The 17,677-nt window shown below is 34.6% G+C and overlaps 1 protein-coding gene across 9 annotated transcripts in view; it reads left to right on the plus strand.

Annotated features, from left to right (window-relative positions):
- Positions 1 to 17,677, plus strand: part of SSBP2 (single stranded DNA binding protein 2) — a 402,471-nt gene that overhangs the window by 307,365 nt on the left and 77,429 nt on the right. The window lies entirely within an intron of this gene.

Genomic DNA, 17,677 nt, shown 5'->3' on the forward strand with positions numbered 1-17,677 from the left:
TTGAAATACAGAAGCAGGAGAAAAGAGAAACTTAGAAAAGTTCATCATTTTTAGCACTGAAAGTCTAAATGATGATCAGTGCTTACATTCAAATGGGGGAGAAGAAATGTCCCTTCAATATCCCAGTCTTCCAAAATTACAAAGGGAATTTTTTTTAAAAAGAAAAAAAAAACAACTCTGGGGCCAGGTTTTTCTAAGTAGTTGGTTTCAAGGGAGGGAGAAAGGAATACATTAGGGGGGAAATGAGGAAACAGGAGATCTTACTATCTTCCATAACTGGAGGGTGCCAGAAGAACAAGAAAACGTGGATGAGGGATGTGAAAGAATGGCAATCTCATGAACCTTAATCTTCTCTGAAATAGAAGTGGGGAGTAGATCAGTAAAGCATTTGGAGTAGAAAGACATTCAACTCAGGTGGGTAACCTGAAGCCTCAAGGCCACGTGTGGCTCTCTAGGTCCTTAAGTGTAGCCCTTAAGAGGCAGCAGGGAGCATGTGGAGAGGGGAAACCTAGAAGGGCATATGTGGCCTCAAGGCCACGGGTTCCCCACCCCTGCCTTCTGGATAATTAATAATATTGGTAATTATCCACCAGCAGCTAAGCAGTATAGATGAAAGAGTGCTGGTCCCAAAGTCAGGAAAATCTACATGAAAGCTGGCGTCAGACACTTTCTAGCTAAGTGACCATTTGCCTCAACTTCCTCTCCCTTTAAATGAGAATGATAATAATGGCCCCCACCTCCCAGGGTTCTTTTAAGGATCAAAAGAAATCATTTTTGGAATGTACCTGGCCCATAGTAGCCACTTGTCCCTTCCTTTCACAAGCTACTTCTAGCTATACTTCTTAGCACTCCATGATATTAGCCATGTAGTGCTATTGTCAAAATAGAACACAGAAAAAAATGAAGTTTTCAGTATTCATAGTTATATGAACTGTTTAATTATGGGCTGATGATAGGCTATCTAAGATGTTTAGAACATTTGTTGCATATCTATGTTCATAAGCAGACTACAGAAGTGCAAGCATGTTATTTTGTGCACTAAATTAATTTAGTACTGGTTAGAATCAAAATTGGTCATCAAGAATGTCTTATCTGCTGGGGGTGACAGTCAGGTCAGATGGAGATATCCATGAAAACAGAAAAGAAACTAAACAAATTACGATACCTGAATTGTAAATTAACTGGTGAAATTCATTTGATGTGCAATTTATGCTTCATTTCTTTACTTCAGAAGGTTTATAAAACATTTCAAAGAATTTTCAAAATAAAAAATATTTTTACTGTATCAGTGAATGCTGGAAACATCATAACATTCTAATACATCTAGGTCCAGTTTAGTGTGAATAATGAAACCTCTAAAGTAGTCACATATATTCAAATTCACTCTATTCAAAGCTGTAATTATGTAAAATATAAGAACAGATATTACCATATGAAATGTGGCATTAGTAATATGGTCCAATGGAAATGTGCACTGCAATTTCAAATCATGTGGCCTCTGTAGGGAATTCATTATTCGCGCTAGTCTGGACCTAATATTTTGAATATTTGTATTGGTATAAGAAATCTGCTTCATGAAGGTTTTCATAGATTTTTAGGTATAGAAAAACCTTGTTGATGTCTAAGGCTTGTTAATGAAAAAATGACAACAAAGCGGAAAAAGTTAAGGCTGGTCGAGAAACCGATCGGGGAAGGCAAAAATGTGCCTAAGAACATTGCACCTTTCCCAAGTCCATGTTTCCTGCATTCCAGCAATACTGCTTCCATACATCATGTAAGACTCTGCACTGCACTCCTCTCCATGTTTTTACTCATTGTCCCTTATGTCTGGAGTTATCTACCTTCTTATCTGCACCTCTTGGTTTCCCTGCCTTCCTTTAAGTCCCAACTAAAATCTCTAGTTGTTTGTATATCTTGGATACCAAACGCTTTTCTAAGAAATTTAATGCAAAGATCTTTTCCCCTGTTAAACCTCACATCCTAGATGCATTAATTTTGTGTGTTTGAATCTTTTCAGTTTCAAGTTATCAGAATGTCTATTTTATCTTTTATAATCTCACTTTTTGTTAAGAATATATCTGTTACCCATAGTTATGAAAGGAATATGATTTGCTTCTCTTCTGATTTTTTGTGGTATGATCTTTTAAGTTAGGGTCAGATATCCATTTTGAATTTATTGTAAAATAATCCATAAGATGTTGGTCTTAGCCTAATTTCTGACTTTTTTACTTTCCTTATCTTTTTTTATCATAGAGGGAGTTCTTTCTTAAGCAATCTATATTTTTAGATTTATGCAACACTGAGTTATTTACTTAGTGCCTGTGTTTCCATCTTTCCCTTTTCAGTCTGTTCCATTGATATGCCTCTTTTTTTAAACCAATTCCAAATTATTTTTATGGCTATTGTTTATAATATATTTTGAGATCTGGAGGTACTAATCCTTTCTCACTGATACCTCCATTCATTATTTTTTATATTCTAGATGTGTTTCTCTGAATGAATTTTGTTATTTTATTGAGTTCTATACAATATTCCTTTGGCACTTTGATTGGCTTAACCTTGATGACTAAAAACTAAAGATTTTGATATATTACAATTTTTATCATATCAGCATGGCCAAGAAACTAACAAGCATTCCTCCTGTGGCCATATAAGTTATATTTATCTTTTTAAGGGGCACTTTGCAATAGAATCTGTGTAAGAATTTTGTTTGCTTCATTGGATTCATCACTAAATAGTTCATTCATTTTGTGGTTATTTGGAACCAGGTTTCCCTTTCTCAATATCTTTTGGATTTTGGTATTGTATAGACATATTATTGATTTTGCTGGGGACTTTTTCACCTACAACTTTGCCGAATCTATTGATTGTTGCAATTAGTATCTTTGTTGCTTCCCTAGAAGTTTCTAAGGAAACCATCATGTCATCTGCAAATAAGAATAGTTTTATCTCCTCTTTGCTTATGACTACACCTTTGATCTCTTTCTCTTGAATTATTGCTATGGCTAGCCTTTCTAGAACTACACCAAATTTTAATGTGGAGGGTGAGCACCCTTGCTTTACTCTTGTATTTATTGGAAAAGCTTCTAGTATATCCGAGTTGCATATCATGTGTGTTTTTCATTTTAGATAGATATTTTTCTAATGTTAAAAAAGATTGCTTTATTTTCCCTACTTTGACATAAAACTTTTACACACCTTAAATTTTTAAGCTTAGGTTTTTCTCTGTGGATTCTGTCAAATCAACACTTTGCCATTTATTTTCAAATATTTTTGGATAATTTTCTTGTAAGTGTGGGTTTTATTGTTGTTGTTTTGCAAAATTTTATTTAGAGTTTAAAATGTATTGTGGTTTTCTGGGATATCTGTGATCCTTAAGTTATATCCATATATTTTATCTTTAATGTTAGACAATTTACCTCGTATAATAATTTAAAGTTGTCTTTTGCTTTTTTTCTGGACAATATTTCTTCTCTTCCTGAATTTTTTTGATTACACATCTTTTATCGTATTTTCCAAAACATTTGCTGTTTTGAAAGATGTGTTTCTAATTGTATACTCTTATTTTTCTCATGCATTTCATCATGCAATTTATTTTGCTAATTGTATTTCTCTTTTTTCACAGTTCGATAATTTCTTGCTTGTGTTCTGTCATCTGTGAGTTCAAAGAATTTATTGTCATGTTTTCTCATTTTTTAAAGGTTTTTTGATTTGCCTTCCATTAAAGCATACAACCTAGAGTGCTTTGGCCATTTCTGCAATGTATATTATTTATTTTTCTTCTTTTGGGGGGTCTTATTGTTGGTTCATTTACTTGGGACTGGGGCTTTTACCCAACTTTTCTCTATTGATCTTAATATGTCATTCAGTCTTTTTGTTCTTCACCTAATAGGTCGTTACTAACTTCTTTCCCCTCTGTTTTTGATCCCTTTTCCCACCATCATGATGGATGCTTTATTCTGTGCCAACCCCCAAGTCTGCACAAATTCAGCCTCCTTATGTTGGAGTGTGGGGGTCTAACCAGGCCTCTGAACAATGGAAACCCCACAGAAAAGATGATCTGTAAGTCTGGAGACTCCCTTTTCTCTCGTTAATAAGGCGTTTCTCTGTGAGACACAGATGCACACAGACCCACAGCACGGTTGTGCCTCTGTCCTTACATAGCTTGGCAGGATTGATGTTCTCCAACTTTATGAGATATAGGAAAATAATCTTCTGTAAGGTCATATAGTTCTGCAGTTTATAGGACCAATCATGGTTGAGGTGAGTGGGAACCTTAAGTGCTTTATCCTTCACTGTTGTTTCAGTAGGGATTATCTTGTGTGGTATTGAAAAAAGATTTCTGTCTTTTCTTTTTCTTGCTGATATTTTAAGTACTGTATGTGTGTGCTGCATTTCTAGCTGTTATGTGGCTCAAAAAAACCCTACACTACCTTATTGATCATCTGACCCCCTCGCGTTTACTTTTTATTGATTTACAGAAATGTTACCTTGACTTTACTCATACTCTCTCCAGATACTGTGAATATTAAGCTTGTTGCTATGAAGTTTAATCTCTTCACATCTTTTAAGAAAGAGCAAGTTTAGTCAGTCTCTATTTTACTTCAATATATGTCATTAAGAAAAATGATTGGCAAATAGAAATGTGCAGAACAAACGTTATTAAGAGAGAATTTAAGCCAAAATATGTGATGATGTGATCAAGGTACACCCAGATGCTTTAAGTATGTTAAAAGTCTCTAAGCTTAGATGAATTAAATCCTGAAGCAAAGAAAGTTTAAGGTATAATACAAAACAAGAAACTACCATTGTTTTTATTTAATCATGTAGGCCAGAAGAGATGCCAAAAAACTGGGAATGCACGAATGTTCTCATTTCAAATGAGAGGGGGGGTTAGATTCTGAGAACTAAAATTGTTGGGTTTGTTTTTTTAAATTTCGGTGTCTGGGAAAATTATAGAGAGGACTATTAAATAGATGGTCACTGCTCATTTAGAAAGAGAATTAATGATACAGAATACCAGCAAGGATCCCTAAGAAAAAGCTATAATAAAACAACTCTGTTGTGTGATATTTTGATTAATTATATGTGCAATCATTAGTCTGTAAGAGTCAAAGACCTGCCCTCAAGGAGATCACAATTTATTAAGGGAGACAATAAATGAATGTGCATAGATAAACTGTATGTGAGATAAATAGGAAATAAAGAGAGGGAAGGCGCTGCGGTTACGAAGGGTTCAGAAAGGGTTTCCGCAGAAGGCGGAATTTTAGTTGGGACTTAAAGGAAGCCAGTAGACCAAGGTAAGGTGGGAGAGCATTTCAGGCATGGGCGACAGCCAAAAAAAATGCCTGAAACGTCTTACTCATAGAGAAGCAAGGAGGCCAGTGTAAGCCAAGGGCAGTCAGAGTGTGTAGCAGAGAATAAGGTATAGTAAGAGCAGAGTAGAAGGGGGAGGGCAAGGGAGGGTGCTAGTGGTGGCACAGAGGGGAGATTATGAAAGGTTTTGCACACCAAACAGAGAGTTTTGTATTTGATCCTGGAGAAAATAGAGAGCCACTAGAGTTTATTGAATAGGTAGTAATATGTAATAAGGGCATTTAGATGACACAGTGGATGGAGTGCTAGACCTGATGTCAGAAGGCTCAGCTTCCTGAGTTCAAATCCAGTCTCTGATACTTACTGGCTGTGTGACCCTGGGCAAGTCACTTCACCCTGTTTGTCTTACTTTCCTCATCTGTCAAATGAACTGGAGAAGGAAATGGCAAACCACTGTAGTACCTTTGCCAAGAAAACCCCAGATAGGATTACAAAGAGTCACACATGACTCAAACAACTGAATAACAATGATGGGTAATAAGAATGGAATGGGAGATTGAGACCAAGTTGTGAAGGACATTGATTAACCTTGAAGTGATGTACTTCATTGGTGAATTATACAGGGCAGAATTAGGATCCCAAAGGATCTTAAGGGTCACCCTTGTTCAGGCTCTGATCACCTCTTACGTGGGATTATTATCCTCCTACTTTGTCTTCCTGTGAGGAGGCATTGTGCAGAGTACTAGGGATGCAAAGAGAGGCAAAACATAATCCCTACTATCAAGAGGTTCATAGCTCAAAGAAGGAGGCAAGAGTGCAAGCAACAGTGTCCAAGATAGACGGGAGAAATTGTAGCTAATCCATAGAGAGTCTATCCCAGCTTCCTTAACTTGGGTAAGATGGAATGATAATACTTACATTTACGTGTTTTATTTCATTTTTCCTATTCTCAACTTAACAAACAACAACTAAAATGAGCACTTTCCCCTGCATAATATAAGAGAAGAAAGGATTGTAATGAGATTACATATCTACTGCATACAACTTGTTTTTCTTTTTAAATACGTGATAAATTTAATATACAGTGATAATAGTTACTTACCTCATAATATAGTTGTTAGGAAAATGCTTCCTAAACTTGGAAGCGTTAGATAAATACTTTAGATTTCTTCATTGATTAATGTTATGTCCACTTTAAAATATTTATTTTATTATTCATCAATTCCTTGATAATTATAGATTTACTCTATCCTTGTTGATTACCAGAGCCCCCCAATTTCTAAAAGAAAAAAATGAAAAACTGGATAGAAGTGATGGGAGGGTGAGAAATGATTGTAAGGAAGATGTTGAAACCTTACTGGTGAAAACTACTTTAAAAAACTGGGGACCTTCACACACAAGGGCAGGAATCGCAAGCAGGGTAGGGTAACAGTCTTCAAATGTTTGAGGGGTTTTTGTGGAAGGAGAGATTAACGTGTTGTATGTGACTTCATGGGACAGATTTGGAACGAAAACAAATTAGGAAAGAAGCAGATTTAAGTTCAACATAAAGAAGAACATTCCAGCTTTTAGAGTTTTACACCCACAGAATGAGCCCCTTCATGAAGTTAGGAGTTCCCCACCAGTTGTAGCTGTTCATTCATTTCAGTCATGCCTGACTCTCCATGTCCCTATTTGGGGTTTTCTTGACAAAGATACTGGAGTGGTTTGCCACTTCATTATCCACTTCATTTTACAGATGAGAAAACTGAGGCAAAATGAGTTAAGTCCAGGATCATACAAGTGGTGTCTGAGGATGGATGTGAACTCAGGTCTTCCCTGACTCCAGGCCCAGAGTTCTATCCACTGCACCACCTAGTTGGGTTTCCTGTCAATGGAATCATTCAAACAGAGTCTGTCTCTCATAAATATTATAGAATCAATTTTTTCTTCAAAGAAGAGATAGGATTAGATTATTTCCAAAATGTCTTCTAGTGCAGTGGTCTTTTGTTTCTTCTTTTGGATACCAAGATGACTTTTAGTGCTGTAGGCTAGTGGTTTAATTTGTGAACTGTACCTTAATTTTACATTGATAAATTTCAAAAAGAGCTTAAGCTCCCATCTAAACCCATCTTGACACAAGAAAAATAGAGATAAGTACTGGAAGTTAAAGTGTGTGTGTGTGTGTGTGTGTGTGTGTGTGTGTGTGTGTGTGTGTGTGTGATTAATACATATATATAGATAGATAGATATAGATATATACACATATATACATCAGCAGCTCTGCTTTGGTTCTACCCCACAGAGCATCATGCCTCTGCCAAAATAAGCTGATCACCTGAAATTTTATCATCTTACAGAACGACTTTCTCAACTCCTTCAATTGTCTCTCCCCACCCCGATTCAAGACTGCTCCCAAAGCTTTCCTTTAGAGAGGGCTCAGCACTTTTGAAGCAACTCTCCATTTCTCCATCAGTGGCTCTGCTTGGTTTCTGTTCCACAGAACATGCCTTCATGTGGGGTGCCCCTTGGCACTCCTCCCCTCTTTTCAACTTCATTTTTTACATTTTATTTCCCCATTAGATTGGAAGCTTCTTGAATGCAGGGACTGCCTTTTTTTTTTTATTATATTGTATTTTATTTTGGTTTCCCTAATGGCACAGTACGTGGCATTTAGTAAGTATTTAATAAATGTTTATTGAATTGAATTGTACGCTTTATGTATGTATGTAATGAAAATGTATTTATATGCATATAATAAAATCTATATGTAGATCATATATGAGGGATATAATGAAATTGTATTACTAAAGCTAAGCTGTATTATTCAGCCTTAAAATTCCCCCTTGGTACCTGAATGATTAGGTTTGGTGGTCATGATTAAATTAACCAGTTAGTTATCTTACCTAATGCAATCAGTTGGCGTATCTTGCCAATTTTCTTTTTCCATAAAATCTTTTGCATCTTTTCCATGTTCTCTGTTCACACAGCCACTACCATCTTACTCCAGGTCTTTATCAGCCTTCAGCTGAACTATTGCAACATTATTCTAAAGGGTCTCCCTGCTTCACTGCAGTCCGTTCTCTGTATTAACTGCCAAGGTGGTTTACCTCACTTGCACCCTGTTGCCTCTAAGATCAAACATAAGCTATTCTGCTTGGCTTTTACATTGCTGGTTCTAATCTCTTTATACATTACTCTCCTTCTCATGCTGTAGGCCTTCTGTCCCTTCTTCACACCTGGGGCTCTACCTCCTGCCTCCCTAACTTTACCCTGGATGTTTGCCATCCATAAAACGTGCGGTCTCATCACTTTTGCCTCACAGAGTCATCACTTTCTTCTACACCATCTTCTGCTGCCTTGATTTTTAGTGTCTCTTTTTTCTAACTCCCTGGCATTTATTTTGTACTTGTAAATCTGCTTATGTAGTAGAAAAAGGATATTGTCCTAGGAAAACATGGGTGAAAATGGATGTCTCTATAAATATTAGGTAATTTTATTTTGGTAGAATATTTTGTAGTTATTACATGTGATATGTAAATTACACTTGCGTCTTTGCATTTTGTTGTTTTGAGTGACATTTCTCTTCCTAGTTCTTCCTTGATTTTATTAGTAAGATATCAAAAGACTGATGGTTTCTAATGGTTGATCATATATCACTTTGTTGAAATTCAATTATTTCTATTAATTTTTCATTGAACCTAACAGTTTAAAGGTCTTAGCATATGCAAATACAGATTATTTTTAACAATCTTATTCCCTCAGTTTCTTTTTCTTCTCTTATTGCTAGTAAATTGCCTTCAATTTTAGTGCTGTATCAAATAAGAGTGGAGATAATGGACATCTTTGCTTTATTCCTGATTTTATTGAGAAATTTCTACATTTTCTCATCTTCTACATTTTCTCCATCGCAGATGATACTAGGTTTTGCCTTTAAATAGATGAAGAAAGATCCACTTATTCCTTTGCTTTTTAGAATTTTTTGCATCAATTAGAACTGTATTTTGTGGAAGGCTGTTTTTCTTTATCTGTTAATATAGATGTGATTTTTTTTTGTTAAAAATATGGTTTATTTAGGTTTCTGTTATAAATCCAACTTGATCATAATGAGTAGTGTTTAATTGTGTAGCCTCTTTCCTATTATTTCATTCATTGTTTTTACATCTATATTAATTAGTGATAGTCTTTCATTTTCTATTTCTCAGTTTTATCTTTCTCTTTTTTTCTAATGTCATTGGCTTGTTTATCTTATGGAAAAGGGTTTGTTTGGTAAGGTATTTTCTGTCTCCATTTTTGCATATAGTTTATTATTATAAGGATTAATTTTTCTCTAAATGTTTCATAGAATTCACTTGTAAAAAAAATCTCATCTAAGGTTATTGCTTTTTTCCTTTAGAAACTCATTTATAATGTGCTCAGTTTCTTTCTTTGAGATTGTATAACTTAGTTTTTCATTTTCTATATTATTCTTCTGAGATATTTTACTGGGTTCATAAACTTAAAATTATACAAAGACTTTTGGGGACACCTTGTATTTTTATATATTATTCATAATTTTTCATTTAACTTATCCATTTTGTTGGCATTTCAAAGTGTATAATAACTTTTAGTACTTTTTAATTTTTTACTTGTAAATTCCTCTTTCTAATTTTTGATTTTGGCAAATCATTGTTTTCCTCTCCTTTTTTCATCAAATGAGATAATGCTTTTTATATTTAAAAAACAAAATTGTTCCCAAATTTTATCATCTCAGTAGTACTTTATTTTCAATTTTGTTTCTTTCTGTTTAGAGTTTATTTTTTTTTAATTTTGGTATTTGTTTAGAAGTTTTTAATTTGTTGATTTCAGTTTCATTGATGTTTCCTTTTGTCCTTTTAATAATATTAATATTTTGATAATAGTAGTTCAGAGAAAGAAAATTTCTCCTTATGGTTTGCTTTACCTGAATTCTACAAATGTTGGTATACCATTTCATAGGATCATACATGTGGAACCAGAAGAGATCTTAGCGGTCATTGAGTCCAGACCCCTCATTTTATAAATGAGAAAGCTGAGGCCTTTATGTTAATTGACTTGTTAATTGGTCACATAGGTAATTAGTGATAATGCTGGAATTCAAATCCAATTTACCAGACTGTCTCTTTATTGTAATTTTATTTTCATGATTAATCCATTCATTATTTAGAGTTACATACTTTGTTCTCCATTTATATTTGAACACTTCATATTTTTCCCATTAATTATAATTTTTTTCACTCTAGAATATAGACAGTTTCTGTGCAGGTACCATACAATACTTTTTTTAAAAACTATATCTTTTTATTCCCATTCAGTAATTACAAATGGTTAAGAATATCTAGTTTTACTAATATTCTGTTGTGAATCGCTACTTATTTCCTATAAGTTGTATTTCCTATAAGTTGTTCTACTAGATTTGTCTGAGTCTAAAAGAAATACGTTGAAGTCTCTAACAATTATTAACTAACCTAGATCTTCCTATAATTTAGTGAGCTTTTTCTTTAAGTACTTAGAGGCTATGCAGTTTGGCGTAAGTATTTTTAATGCCTATATAATTTAGTTATCTATGATGCCTTTACATGTGATACCATTTCTCTCCTTGTCTCTCTTAACTGTCTCTATTTTTACTGTTGTCTTATCTGATTAAGAATTACCAGTGCAGACTTTTTTGATTCTGCTAAGGTTTGATAAATTATACCATAACCACTCTAAACCTGTGTGAATCTTTGTTTTAAACTGTTTCTTGTAAGTAAAATTATTAGGTCTTTATAATCCATTCTTTTACCCCCATTATGTTTAATGAGTATATGTATTACATTTATATTTTCAGTTTTGACTATTTATATTTGTCTTTGTCCATTAAATCATGTTAAATTGGAAACGTCTTATGTATTTTGTATATCATACCACTAATCTCAGAATAGTATACCACCTGAAGAGTAAAAGAGTTTTAAATGTCGTGATAATATTTAGAATATCAGTAGTACCAGCCTCTAAAATGGATCACCACTATATCTTCTACCCCTTAACTACCCATGACTATTCATGGGGAAAAATGAAATATTTGAAATACTTTTTAAAAAATTGATTCAGTAACCTTTTAATAAACTTTTTTTATTCACATACACTATGGAAATGAAGTTGGAGGGATTGATTGAAAGTAGTTGAAATAAAACTTGGAGAAATTTCTGAATTGTTACATCACAGTTTTAAGTTATTTCTTAAGAAGTTGACTGTTTCATTATCTGGGTATGACCAGCTTACTGTTTTGAGAAAATGATTCCCTTTTGATTTTCCAATGATGTGTTTCAAACAGGTTTACTTTCCCCATTTATGGCAGAATGGATCTTTGGGTCTTATAACTTATAACTTTATCTTTAGAGAACTTAGCCATACATATTTCAAAATAGGGAATTCTTTGCCAAATTTCCACGTAGGAATTCATAACTTTTCCCAGAATGTTAAAGAATACCAAATCTAGCACCATTTGGGGGGACCTAAGGAGAATCATTAATTGGTTTTGAACCCTTTACAAAGATGAAAGTACCATTATTTAAACCCTCATTCACTATAATATCATTGTATTTGATTTTTGCACTTGTCCGTGTTTCCAGAGACCTTTCATTGGTAGGTGAACTTTAAAATAAATCAAGTAACAGGAAAATGGATAAACTAGAACAATTATTCACATATTCACCAAGTTGTAGAATACCAATGTCCTTGTGTGTTTCTCATAGATTCACAGCACTTTAGCATTGGAAAGAATATTAGATGTTATCTAAACTGCCTCTTACATGATTCTTTAATATCCTCTACAAAATATTTGACTCTTGAAGTGACTTTCCAGTCCAAGTTATGCAAATATAGCTTTTTCTGTACTCTCTCCCCTTTTTAATTGATTTAAATTAAAAAATTTATTATACTAAAATTTACTTCAGAACTAGAAGTGTCTTAATGATTGTAAGAGTATCAGTTCTTTTGAAGAAATGTATGTGATTTGTATGTTTCTCATGTTAAGAGTACATATTTATCCATAATGAAATTTAAATAAGAACTAAATTCTTACTTAATTTAATTTTTAATTAATTAAATTAACTAAATTAATTTAATAAATTATTCATTTTTAATTATTAAATTATTTAAATGATGTTAATATTTAAATACATATATAATATATATTTATAACATAAATATTAAATAATTAATTAATTGAAGATTAATTAAATTAGGAGCTAGATATTTGATATCCAATAAATGAGAAATAATTTTAGAGAAAACAACTCCATAAAAACTCTTTATTTTACAGTATATGATGTCCCAGAATATAATGCAGATATGTAATCAAAGGCTCAAACTGTTCCTGTGATGTCATTGATTTTAGAGTTCCTTCCATCAATGCCGATAGTAACCTCTGTATTCCTGCCTGTTCTTTGAGACTCAGTTTAATGTATTACCATTCATATGCCTTGGCCACATGCGTTCCTTAACTGTGACTGTCACTACTATTGTACTTTAAGTTTGAGCCTACTCTTTCCCTCTCTTGGTCTATGCGTGTGTTTGTTGGAGAGTGTGCCTCTGGTGTTGGAGAAAAGGTTTTCTTCTTGCTGTTGCATTTGAGTAAATGCCTTTGCTAAAGAGCCAAGTCTCCTGGTCATGTAAGGGGAAGTACACTGGTAGTCACATGAGCTAGCATTTAGGAGGATACTCACTCATTTACTCCTAGAATCCTTGAAAGAGTGACTGTCACTTCTTTGGTCTACCAGTGATGGTGTGAGTTGAGAAAATGAAGTGTGAGCAGATGTTACAAGTATTTTAATTCTTTCAATAATATCAATACCTTTTTCTTTTACTCTTGCCTACAAATGTCAGTAGAATAAGAACTTTGACTACTTAATTTTATAACCTCCCAAGAAAGCCTGTTAAAACACCTAATATTGTCACCTTATTCTGTGGTCATCACGAAGCTGAAAGAATAGAAGGAAAAGGAAAGAAGAATTTTAAGAAGGATTCTAAGTATTCGTACCACTTATTTTATATTATCCATTCCATTTTTTACATATATGAATTTGGATTACTTTGTAAATTGTCATGTAAAAGTATAAATATACTAATATGGAAATCTATTGGTATCTGAAAGCAGACTTTTCCAATTTTTCTAAAATAAATAATGCATTTTTCTTTATAAAAAGACTTGCAGTTTAGAAAAATTATTAATAAACAATGAATTTTTAAACTATACTTTTTTGTTACATGATAAAAACCAAATTAAACTATACCTTATCTTCCATCTTCTTTAATTCATACCCAGTCCATCTATTTTGTGAAAGTTTGCCTCTTCCACAAAGCCCTCCTCACTCAGCCCAATTAAAAGTGACCTCTTCCCACCACAACCACCACTATCACCAATTTCTCATAGCAGATTACTGCAACCTTTCTGTGATAACATCAGTATCTCCTAGGACTCCCTCTTCCCCCACAACATGAAGTAGGCTAGTTTCATACTTCTTTCCCCAGGATTTGATTGTCCCAGATGGTAGGCTCTGGCAATATTAGCATGACTTCTTGGTCACCTGAGAGCATAAAACGGTCCACTCACATGGAGTCAGGACCCTTCAGACTTGGTGGATGTCCCAAAACCAAATAAGTCACCATACCATGACCTGCTGATCGGAGAAGTTTCCATGTGAAAATGAGAGGGGCCAAGTGTACCAGAGCTAAGTACTGGAATATCCTTGTTGCTTATCTTTTCTATGCTGTGGCTAAGTAAACTTCCTTTGGTTTCATATTGAATGACCCCAGAGAACCTCATTTTGTTCCAGGATCAGACCTCAATTAGCAGGGCAACGAACTGAGTCTACCCTGCGTCTCTCTCCTTTATACTATTTCCATCTCCTTTGCATTGTAGTTATTTATGTATATGTCTTTCCTCTTGTTATATTATAAGCTCCTACAGAGCAGAGTCTTTGTCCCCTATGTCTTTGAAACCCCTAGCATAGTATAACATATGGAAAGCTGTTAATAAATGTTGGAAAAATGAATAAATTTGCAGCTTGAGGCACTGGGAATGCACCATTTTTGGACAGTTGGAGTCAAAGGGAAAGCTATTTGCAAGGTCATCTTTTTGTGACTTTATAGAAGCCTTTTAAATTTTTCTTGCATTCCTTATCTATTAAATAAGGGTGTTGTACTAGGAACTCTTTAATGTGTTTTCCTGCTCTAAATCCTATGATTTATAGTTGGCATTGCCATGTGAGAATGTCCCTAACCATGAGAATGGTCTGCCATCTATTGTCTGCTCCCCATATATACATGTAGAACTGCAGTTCTGAGAAAGTGAGAAAATGTGCTTATGACCTTTAGAAAGTACACATCCTTCTTACTCTTCCTTTTTTCCTTTGTTCCTTCAATCCTTCTTCCCTCCCTTTCTCATCGCCTATCTTTCCTTCCTTCCTCCCTTCTTTTTCTCTCTCCCTCCCTCCCTTCCTTCCTTCCTTCCTTCCTTCCTTCCTTCCTTCCTTCCTTCCTTCCTTCCCTGAGTAATACCCAGGCTAGAAGTACAGTGGCCATTTGCTGTGGCTCCCATGACTAATTGGCACAGAAGCTTCTCCTTAGGTATCACGGTAATCCCTTGCTCCTGGATGCTTACCATTTTCATTTCAAACTTAGTGGGAATAACCAGTGGAATTGGCCAGATGAAGCTCAGGACTCCCAAGCATAAGGACCTCACAGCCTCACTCAGCCTCTCCATTAGCAAGGGATACAGGCTCGTTCCCTACGCCTGGTCTTGAAAACACGTTTCTGGTTAACCCTTTGACCTTGAATGGTTCAACCCTGAGATTTGAGTTACATTTGTAAGAATCACAAGTTTGTTTGTTTGAAAGACTCCTAGTGTTTGATTCATTCATTCATTCAATAAACATTGTTAAATACCTACGGTATACCAAAGCACGATGGCAAAGCTCCCAGTTTAATATGGAAATAAGATATACGGATAACGCTATTACATAAGTTCATTAGAGAGTTGCAAAAACAAAAAAACACATGAAGTATGTGAGGGAAAAGGTTATTAAAGACCATAAAGATCTGTCTGGACCAAGCTGGTGGCCCTCAGCAAATAGGGAGTTTCAAGGGAGCACTTCTGAGCCTCATCTTTTCTGTGAAAGTATTCTAGGGATTGGTAATAATTTCTAATCTTTAGAGAAAAGCCAAAAACGAAAGGAGAATTTTCCTTTGCTTCCTTAATATCTTAGCCATCACAGTCAGATCTGCCTCCTCCTCTGCCGCTCCCCCAAGAAACCCCTTCAGCAGGTCCATGGATCACTTCCCATCACCTGCATTCTGTTGTGCTGGGAAGAAGCAGCATGGGGCAGAATAGCACAGACGTAGGCACTAAGATGCATGGGTCAAAAGCTAGGGCCCTCCACAGAGTTGCTATGTGACCTTTCTCCAACTGTTATCACATCTATAAAATGAAGGGCATAAGAATGAGTCCAAAGTCCCTGTACTTTTGACTGAATGTTTCTTCACATAAAAGATCAGGAACCTGACTAGGCTGTAAGGAGAAATAAAGACTTTGCCCCCTAGCCTAAGCGTATCTCTGTCTCCCCATCCATTTATCTTCCTGGCTTTACTTGTGACACCGAATACACTTTACTTCTTTCACTTGGTGTTATTTTATACATCTTAGGCTAAAAATGCAAAAAAAATTATAATTCTATCTCAAAGCTGAGTTTTTTAAATAAGGGTACTGAGTGCTCTTATTGATCTTAAATCATCAAACATGTATTTTGCACATGGATTGTTTTACACTCTTTCTTAGTAGTACATGTTCTATGCATATGACTTTATAAGGGAAGACACGAGATTAAGTGTTACTTTCAGTGCACTCATATTTGCCATTTGATAAGAATATTCTGTTCACTCCAGAGTGGTGGACTGATATTGAAAATGCATATTCAGGAAAGCATTACTTGGGAGACTTAATGATCCAATTTCTTTGCTCATTTGCAACGAACATGGGTATAGTCTTACTTCTTTAATGCACAAATTATAAAAGATATAATAAGAAATATGTATTATCCATTTGGATTTGTACCATGCAAATATGGTTCTCTGTTATAAAAGCAATAGTATATTTAATTATATAAATAGTAAAAATGTGATTTTATGTATATATATATATATAAATGTATAAAATCGTTCAACAAAATGTATCAGTGCTAAAAACATCTTTTAATTAAAAAAAGCATTATATGAAAAGGATTCCCTCTTGATGGGAAGGTCTTTCAGATGTTGCTATTTTTTTATGACAATATGATATCTACACTGGGCCCCATGGCATTACTGAGTCTGTCTAGTAAACTTTGGGACCATTCAGAAGAGATCAGCCTCACAATTTCCACAAGTAGAACCCATTCAGGGGTAGCTTCAGGCAAGGTAATGGAGTGAAAGTTTTCAAAAGAACCCAGCTATTTCCTTGACTACTCCAAAAACATTAAGATGCATATTTAAAATGCATTCCAAAGGAAATGAAAAAAAAAGTCAAAAGGGGGAAAAATTAATGTCCTTAATACAGTCTCGGAAGGAAAAAGCGTACAGCAAAAAGGACACTATTGGCTTTCCAACTCTGACTGAGGAAACGATTAAGGAAGACAAACAAAAAACAAAAACCTTTGAATATAGTGAAGACATCATGGTATCATGGAAGCCTCATATAAAACTCCAGAATAATTGTGTACCAACCACAACTAGAATTTTTAAAAAGAAAAAAAGAAAAAGTTTGGAAGGCCCAATAAGCAAACTAAAGGAAAGGTTATGTAGCACCCCTAGGAAAGGAATGAAGAGGAAATTACAGCTTTTTCTTGGAATTCAGATGCCACACAAGATTATTTAAACATAAAGAATTGGACTGGGGAAGGTAGACTAAAAGTAGACAGCAACAGAAAGAGAGAAAAGTACAATTTCTACCAGTAAGAGTCTAGTTTGGGAGGAAAGGGAATGGGGAAATAATGGGATCAAGAGTTTTTTTAAGTATGACAAACCATTAATGCTGAAAACTGATTCATTTTTATTCTTCTTTTCTAAAGACCAGGGATAGGTGGATATCAAGGAAAAGAAATATTAGAACAGAATTTGTTTGAAGGAAAAACAAGCAATTATGGATGTACGTGAAATTTAAGGCACCCATTAAATTGAGGAAGGTAGCAGAATGGATTAGGAAGCAAAACCCAACAATATGTTGTTTACAAGAAGGGATAGGATAGGGACTGGCCTTTGGATTTCATTAATACAAGGAGATTCTAGGTGAAGAAGTTCCTTCTACCAATACAAGTCAATAACTTCTCTGTCACTTAGATTTAGAAAG

Source organism: Notamacropus eugenii, chromosome 4 (assembly GCF_028372415.1).
Source record: "Notamacropus eugenii isolate mMacEug1 chromosome 4, mMacEug1.pri_v2, whole genome shotgun sequence".
Lineage (NCBI taxonomy): Eukaryota > Metazoa > Chordata > Mammalia > Diprotodontia > Macropodidae > Notamacropus > Notamacropus eugenii.